This window comes from Engystomops pustulosus, chromosome 2 (assembly GCF_040894005.1).
Source record: "Engystomops pustulosus chromosome 2, aEngPut4.maternal, whole genome shotgun sequence".
Classification (NCBI taxonomy): domain Eukaryota; kingdom Metazoa; phylum Chordata; class Amphibia; order Anura; family Leptodactylidae; genus Engystomops; species Engystomops pustulosus.
Genome location: NC_092412.1, coordinates 55,091,723 through 55,100,744, shown reverse-complemented (window position 1 = coordinate 55,100,744; position 9,022 = coordinate 55,091,723).

Genomic DNA, 9,022 nt, shown 5'->3' with positions numbered 1-9,022 from the left:
GCTTATTGTACATTTATCTTCAGCCCCAAAAGTTACTGGGTAATCAAGGTCATTATTTTCACATCTCGACTGTCAGATGGGTGGAGCCAGGCTACCCAAGACTAAACACCTGTATTATACCCGGAGTTGATGCAACCGGTGTATGACTATTTATAACGTATGTGTTGATGGCAACAACAAGCCTTTTAAGAAAAGAAAATATTTTAATTTTATTTTAATTTAATTAAGGCTAGGATCCTCAGTATCAGATTAGTGGCCTCCATTACCCAGCACCCCACAGATCATCCATTCTCAGCAGCTTATAAGCACAGTATGGAGCAGGAAGCAGACAGCCCCGTTCTCTCTATAGCCCCCATTATGAAGGGATAGGAGTTAAACTGCAGTAACCTGCTCTGACCACTACACAGGAAATGGAGCTGTCTGCTTCCTGTTTTATTGTCTCTCAGAAAATAAACAGCAGTTATTGAAATGCTACATGTTCAAAACCTGCAGCACAAAAGATCTTACGATGCTGACATTTTTATAGGTGAGATTTGTTTAAGTATGAAAATTCTGCTCATAGTATCTGCAACATCTCTGCATATTTGATCCCTCATTTTCATTTTAATATTTTCCAACATTTTTTTCTCTGGTTTTAAGCCAAATCTCAGAGTATAATGTTTTACACAGGATAAATATTCTGGAAAATGTTCTACTTTTCTTGGACCCATCTTCATTTTGTCTTATAAATGGTGATCTGATACTAAAGAGTGAAGTAGTATTAGGCCCTGAGGTCATCTCTTTGTCGAGTTACCATTTAGATCTGATGATATCCTCATGACATTTCCATGAAGTTTATACAACACTGATGGTTACAGTACATACTAGAACTAATAATACAAATCAAAACAGTAGAAATCAATCACCAAGGACTAAACTGGAATAGTGAAAAACTACTGGGACCAGTTTGGACAGAAATATAATCCTGGCAACAACATGTATACTTATATTATGTGATTCTAAAAATCTAAATAGTTATTACTTCTGATCAAAGAACAGTAATTATCGATGAATGATTGATGTGATGAAGAAGGTCAGGTGTACTCCAACCAATGTTATGTCTTACCAAATTGTATCTTACCTGAAGTGAATGGAAACACAGGCATCCTACGTGGAAATAACTGTAGGGGTGGGGTTGTACCTAGCTCCAGATGCCTAAGGGTTCATTCACACGTCCTTTTTTCACTTCTGTGATTTAATGATTTTTATTGAAGCCATTTTGACCGGTTCTTTTCCATTGTCTGTTGAAACTACAGGCGGTCCCCGGGTTACATACAAGATAGGGTCCATCAGTTTGTTCTTAAGTTCTTAAGTCGAAACTGTATATTTTATAATTGTAGATCCAGACAAAAAAATGTTTTGCCCCAGTGACAATTAGATTTTACAAATTTTTGCTGCAATGGGACCAAGGATTATCAATAAAGCTTCATTACAGACACCTTACAGCTGATCATTGCAGCCTGGGACTAAAGTAAAGCATCCAGAGACTTCACCAGAGGTCACTGTGGGCAGAGGGGTCCGTCTTAAACTAGGGGTCGCCTGTAAGTCAGGTGTCCTTAAGTAGGGGACTGCCTGTATTTTAGCGCCTGTCCTATTTTTTTCTATGCTTGCAGATCACAGAAGCCAATAGAATAATAAGAAAAATCTTTATTTATATAGCACCATCATATTCCGCAGCGCTTTACATCTCATAGGGGACAAAAACTAATATAATATTACATTACAGAGCACTAACAGTAACATGGAATAATAGGAGTGAGAGACCTGCTCATAAGAGCTTACAGACTATGCAGATGAAGAGTTATAAGAGCTTGTATAATGGTCCAGCCATTCTTTAGAAGGGAACAGTATAAAATAATGAAATAAATAAAAATTCTGCTGGTGAAAGTGACTGCAGAAAAGCCTGGAGCTTGGTATATATATGGTAACCGACAGGCGGGGGACATAGGATGGATTAGTTAAGAGAAAGTTGACATTTCATTCAGTTAGGGAATGTGATAGGCTTGTCTAAAAAGATGGGTTTTAAGAGCATGTTTGAAACTTTGGAGATTGGTTATTAGTCTGATAGTCTGGGGAGGGGCAATCCAGAGAATCAGTGCAGCTCGGGAGAGATGTGCATGAGAGGTTCGAATTTAGGCTAGAGTTGAATCTAATCACTGGCACATTGAAGAGCACGGGTTGGGCAATAGACTGAGATAAGTGAAGAGAGATAGGGAGGTGCAGCATTATGCAGAGCTTTGTGGATGAGGGTTATTATTTGCGCTGCAAAGGAGAGGTCAGAGTCCAGCATAGAGATGTTACTGGAAACCAAATCTGCTGATGGTTTGTTCGATGGGGGAAAAGTGAAGAGGACCTAGGACTGAGCACTGAGGAATCCCAACACTGAGAGGAAAATGAGTTATAAGTCTATGGGCCAGCAGTAAAAACTGATAATAGTCAATTTTCTTCACTGATAATGCTGACGAGTCAAGCAAAACAAAACAGATCCCTTGTCAACAGACACATGCAACTTACACGCCTGTGTGAATCTGCCCTTAGGAGGCCTATAAAGTGTTTCTTCTCAATATGAAGAGAATGGTAATATCTGAAAATCTGTCATAGTACACAGGAAGTTCAGTCTGCAGGCAGCAGGTTATAGAGCCATGGGGTGGATGAGTACTGTTGAAGGACCTGGGCTGTATGCATATTATAGCCCCTACAAGTTTGGAATTCACTTTCTACATATGCTGCTAGAATCAGCTTCTTAGGGAATGGGGGATGTGTCCCTTTTGCCTTATTTTAATCGGCGGTTTCAGGACTTTTGGAGGGCCTTCAAAGGTCCTGAAATGGCTCTTGTTTACAGGAACATGAACAGATGTACGAGAATTTCATGGGTGAAGGTCCTTCTGAGTATAAAATTTGGTGGGAGGTTTCTATGGTCATACCGCCCCAAACCACCTATATTATAATCCACTACTGTATAAAGCAAATATACAGGCGGTCACCAACATAAGGACACTCCACTTACAGGCGACCCCTAATTGCAGACTGTCCTCTGGTAAAGATTTCTGAATGCTGGATATTTACTAATCTTGTATGCAACTGCCTGTATAGTGATATAAAGTTTTTAGGGGAAAACATAGTACAGGCAGTCCCTGACTTAAGAACACCCAACTTAGAGATGACCCCTATGGACCTCTGTATGTTGGTAATTTACTGTACTTTAGTCCCAGGCTACAATGATGAGCTGTAACAGTTATCACAGGTGTATGCAATTAAGCTTTATTGTTAATCCTGTTTCTTATGACAACCCAACATTTTTAAAATCCAATTGTCACAGAGACCAAAAATATTTTGGCTGCGGTTACCATTATAAAATATACAGTTTTGACTTACATGCAAATTCAACTTAAGAACAAACCTACAGCACCTATCTTGTATGTAACCTGAGGACTGCCTGTAAAACATTTCCTTTATTCATGCCACGTTTTATATAGTATGGTGTTTTGTATTTTGCATAACCCAAATAAAAAATGGCAACCAGACCCAGTCTTCTTCTTACAGTGAGTGACTATAGCTATATTGAGCTCTATTATATGGATATTACATATTGATAATCATGGTAACACAGGACCCCCATGTCCATCAAACTAACCCATATAAACACAGAAAAGCATTGTGGCTCAAACAGGCCCCAGTGTTTATTACGTGCAACTTAATAAATTAATTTAATAATTAATAAATGAAACACAAATTAAATATCAAATTCATTAGAACATCTAAAACTTTTAATGTTAAAGACAATTTCAGCACGTCCACCCAACAATAACTAGGAGACAAAAATCCCACTAACAGTGGCATAACCCTGGCCCCACAGCAGACTTCTGAACTGGGCTCAGCTTAGCCCTTAAAAATATTCACCTTGGAACAGGTAAGTTTACCAAAACAGAACATACTAATTCCAATTACTGTATTTTTCGGACTATAGGGCGCACAAAAAATCCTTTGAATTTCTCAGAATAGTAGTGCACCTTATATATAAACTGTACTTACAGACAACAGCTGCCTTGAACTGTGCACAGGTCTGCCACCTGCTGGTCTTTCATCCTTATAATTAGGTGCGCCTTATAATCCGGTGCGCCTTATATATGAACCTGGACGTTTTAGCATGCATTTATTGTTGGTGCAGCTTATAACCCGGTGTGCCTTATAGTCCGAAAATATGGTGATAGGAATGAAAGAAATAAAATAAAATCGCAATAAAAACATCCAGGTGGAAAAAACATAGACCGCAAAAGCAGCAAAATATAATTTATCAAATAATTAACTGCTTAGCTTGGATAATGATAACATAATGAGAATATAAATAGGAAATTGATGGGGGTGCATACCACCATGTGTCCCCCGGTCTAGTACTGGGGGCTCTTTGCAGTTTTTCTTGCTGTGTGGATTGTTTGCAACAGTCGCATGAATAGTTGCAAAAAACACAAAGAAAAGTTGAAACATAGACCAGGGTGGGGACTGGCATACATTTGCAGTAAAACGTGGAAATTTGTGCCAAATCGCAAATCATGAATTCAGTCGTACTGTGAAAACTGGTCTATGCAAATAATGAATTAGGCGCAAGCAGGGTCCATGTCAAAGTGACTTTGCACTGTCCTATGTTCATTTGACGCAATGGAAAGTCACAAAACAGCATTTGTACCACAACAACACCAAACATAGACAAAAACCCCAATAATAAATCCCCACCATTGTTTTTATCTCCCTAAGGTTCTATGCTTTACCCAATGTAATAGTGGCATGTCAATGTTGAAATAGGAGTTTATATAGGTAATATCCGCCTCAGACAGATGTCTCATTGTTACTCATTTTATGGCAGTGAAGTAATAAATCATGTTATTGTATAACTTATTGTACAGTATACATGAAGAATATAAACACTTACCTTTCCATTATTGAAATGCTCACGTTAGTCCTTCATATGGATTATACAGTAAAATGCATTAGATCAACATATTTTTTTAGATCCATTCTTGGTTTTGACATAAAATTGTTAATGCAAAATCCTAAGAAAAATGTCCTCATGTGAATACAGCCTTACATAGGTTGTACCAAGTTGTATTGTTATCTCCTATTTGCAGAATATACATTCAATACTCTGTAATTGTCACAAATTGGTCATCTCCTGCACTCCTATTTTCAGGCACTAGTTGTAATGGACCCACTGGACCACCACAGACGGTGACGTAAGCCGACACCAGGGTCTAAGGGGCACCTTTTTTTCACCAGAGCCCAACGAAAAGCGGGTTGGACTTGCTGGGGTACCACCAGACTTTGTCCACGGTGGAGGCCAAGGCGAGGTACAAAGTCGTATAGCAGAATCGCAGTCGGGGACAGGCAGGAGGTCAGGATATATCCTATCAGTGACTGACAGGTATAAGTATGCATAGTGACATAGAATTTTTCCCTGAAAAATAATTATAAATCCAGCTGCTCGTCTTCTATAACTTTCTGCCTCCAGATTTTGTTAAACCTTCTTGGTGACAGGTTTCATTGAAGTCCTAATGGCCTCTGATTCCATAATTTGTGAATCTACTTGACAAATCATTTCTTTTCTATGCCTCATTTCTGTTTTCTTTTCTTAGTCTTAATGTAAGTGTCACACCCCTATAGCATGATGAGCATTACCTGATTTTCTTAATCGATACCGCTTAGAATTAACACCAAAAGGTTCAATCTTCATCTCATCAGACCAGCGAATCTTATTTCTCATAGTTTGGGAGTCCAGGTCGAGGAAGAGTTGTGGTCGTCCAAAACTTCTTCTATCTAGGGATTGTAGAGGTCACTGTGCCCTTAGGAACCTTAAGTGCTGCAGAAATTCTCTTTGTAACCTAGGAAAGATCTGCACCTTGTCCCAATACTGTCTCCTTGGGCAGTTCCTTAGACCTCATGATTCTCAAGTGCTCTGACATGCACTGTGAGCATTGAGGTCTTATATAGACAAGTGTGTGCCTTTCCTCAGCAACTCCAATCAGTTAAATTAAACAGCCCTGGACTCCAATGCAGGAGTAGAACAAGCTCAAGGAGGATCACAAGGAAATGGACAGCATGCAAGTTAAATAAGAGTGTCACAGCAAAGCGTCTGAATACTTTTGACCATGTGATATTTCAGTTTTTCCTGTTTAATAAATTAGCAAAAATATCTACATTTCTCTTTTTTTTCTGTCAAGATGGGGTGCATAGTGTACACTACTGAGCAAAAAAACTAAACTTTCATGATGGTACTAATTGGCTGCAATGAAACAAAGAGTGAAAAATGTAAAGGGGTCTGAATACTTTCTGTACCCACTGTATGTTTAAGCCTCTCTGGAGTTAATAGTCAAACTGTAGCGACTTCCTAGTTAAGGACCCCATCGTGGGCTCACATCCTGTTGCCTGCCTTGGGCCAAGCTAATACTCCAAATATAGTCTTTGAAAAGTCATTGAGGCATGGATCCATCTCATTCTGGTTGCCTAAGGAATTGGCCAGAAAGTAGGAGAAAGTCCATGTAGGACCGTTTATCATTGGCCAAAAGGCAATATGGGAGGCTTGTTTAAGAAAACGCAAGAAAAACCTCACCTGGTGACAGAGGGGAGAGACAGTGTCACACTTGAGGAGGGAAAGTATGTGGAAAACTCTCTTAAGACCCGGGCTCAGAGTCTAAGTGGACAGCTGGTCTTCGCCCGAGCAAAGCGGGATGGTCTTGCTGCAACGGGATGCCACCAGGTCGTCCAACGGGTGCGACTAGGCCTGCGTGGCAGCCAAGGTAGTACGGCAGGAAAGGCAGGAAACAGTCCAAACCTGAGATGACAGCAGGAAACACGGAGGAATACTGGTAACGCTGGCACACAAAGGAACACTGGTAACGCTGGCACAGACTGAAGATTCCACAGGACAGGAACCCTGGGAGGCACAGCAGGACAGGAACCCTGGAAGACACAGCAGGTCAAAGGAATGGTAGCAACATGGAGGATCACTGGAAACACCGGATTAGCAGGAGCCAATCAGGAGGATGCTGTCCCTTTAGGTCTTAAAGAGCCAGCGCGCGCACGGCCTAGCAGAAGTACAGCCAGGAGTATGGAGATGTGAGTCCAGGCCAGGAAACGGGACAGCGGCAGTCGGGACCGCAGCACATAGAGGGGCACGGGTGTGCCCTTGATCAGCGACAAGGATCGCGGGTGCATCTGTGACAGACAGTTTGCTATCCCATATATTTTAACTTTCTTTATATTGTTCTTTTTGTGTCTTTAACTTATATGCACTGAAATCTGATGACACTCTGTATATAGACCCATGGAGAAAGCACAAGTAAAGGGAGCATGTTGTCCAGGGTAGTCTGCCACTACAGACAAGCTAATTTATTCTGAGGTCGGCTTATGCTAAATATTTCTGTGCATCACCTAAGACACATCTTCGTCGAGATATCTAATGTAACTTCTGGGTAGAAAGCAAGTATGGTGTGTGAGTCCGTGTGTTTACATCATATAGGGTACAGTATACATGTGTGGTCTATTAACTAATGCAAGCCTGTCTCGATTGTCTGGTTGAGTTTCAGTGTCTGCATGCATGTCCCTGGATGACTATATGATGAGTATCAATGACTCTTATGATTTCCAGTGTCCTAATCCTAAACCAAGCTGTCCAAATGACTGTCAGTGTGTGTATTGGTGTGTGTATGCCTTTGTCTGACTCTCCATAGTGACTGTGTGTCTATGTCTGGCTGTCTCGGTTAGCTTAATGTCCAGAAACATGTCTCTTTCTGTCCCCATTCTCCATAACCATGAGTATTCTCAAGGTTTGACTTGCACCTATAACGTATTCATAACATATCCCATGGATATGGCATAAATGTTAATCATGAGAATCGTTATGATTTCTTTTAGGTAGTAAGTGTCAGGATCTGTGGTGGTGGACCCACTAAACCACCGCGGGTGATGACCTAAGCCAATGGAATGTAAGTGCCATCCGTTATTCACCAAAACCAGGTCGCTCCACAGATGCCACTTTGCTCGCGGTAGTGGCCAAGGCGAGGTACAGAATCGGCAGAATCAGAGTCGTAGTCAGGCAGGAGGTCAGGACAGGCAGCACAGGATCGGAGTCGGACACGTAGCAGAAGGTCAAAACAGACGGCAGGGAACCGAGGTCAGAAACGGAAGCAGAGGGCACAACGGATAACCGAAATAGTGTAAAAACAAGCTTTCTCATAGGCATCAAGGCACAAAGATCCGGCAGGGGTCAATGGAATAGGCAGTGCTATATAGCAAGGCAGCGGCCAGCCAGCCCAATTAGCAGCACGCTTGCCTTTAAATCTTACAAAGCTGGAACGCGCAATAGGGGGCGAGGATGTGCACCTTACTGCTCATTAGCATAATTATAAAAGTTGATTTTAGAAGGATGAAGGCCATAGAAATCAAATTTAAGAATATTCCCACAGTCACAGTGCTTGGATCTATGAGTAAGTGTTCATAGATTAACTTGCTTCATTTAGCAGCTATCCAACAATCACAGTGCCTGGATCTAGGAATAAATGTCCATGGTTTCTCATGATGGATTTTGATACTAGATGTCTTTTGTGAACCTATAATAACGATATCTAAGCACTAACCTCACCCCACAAACTACCTATACGACGGTGGAGGTGCTATCGGTAATATACGGGTGCCAATCTGTAGAGAATCTTAAAATATATAGGGACCTAGCACTAACTCACACTGTACAATCAGTTATTGATAGGGTATAAAATAACAGTTTTTATTCTTAGGTCAAAAATGATGCGTGATTCATATTGCTCTATTAATGAAAAAAAATACAAAAAATGTACATAACATGTATTGCACAAGTATTAAACAAAGACCTAGATATTTGTTACAAGTACATAATACACATTAAAAACATAGCACTTTTAAAGCGACATATAAGTATTCACCCGAACTAGAAGTGTAAATAGGTGCACCTGTTTAA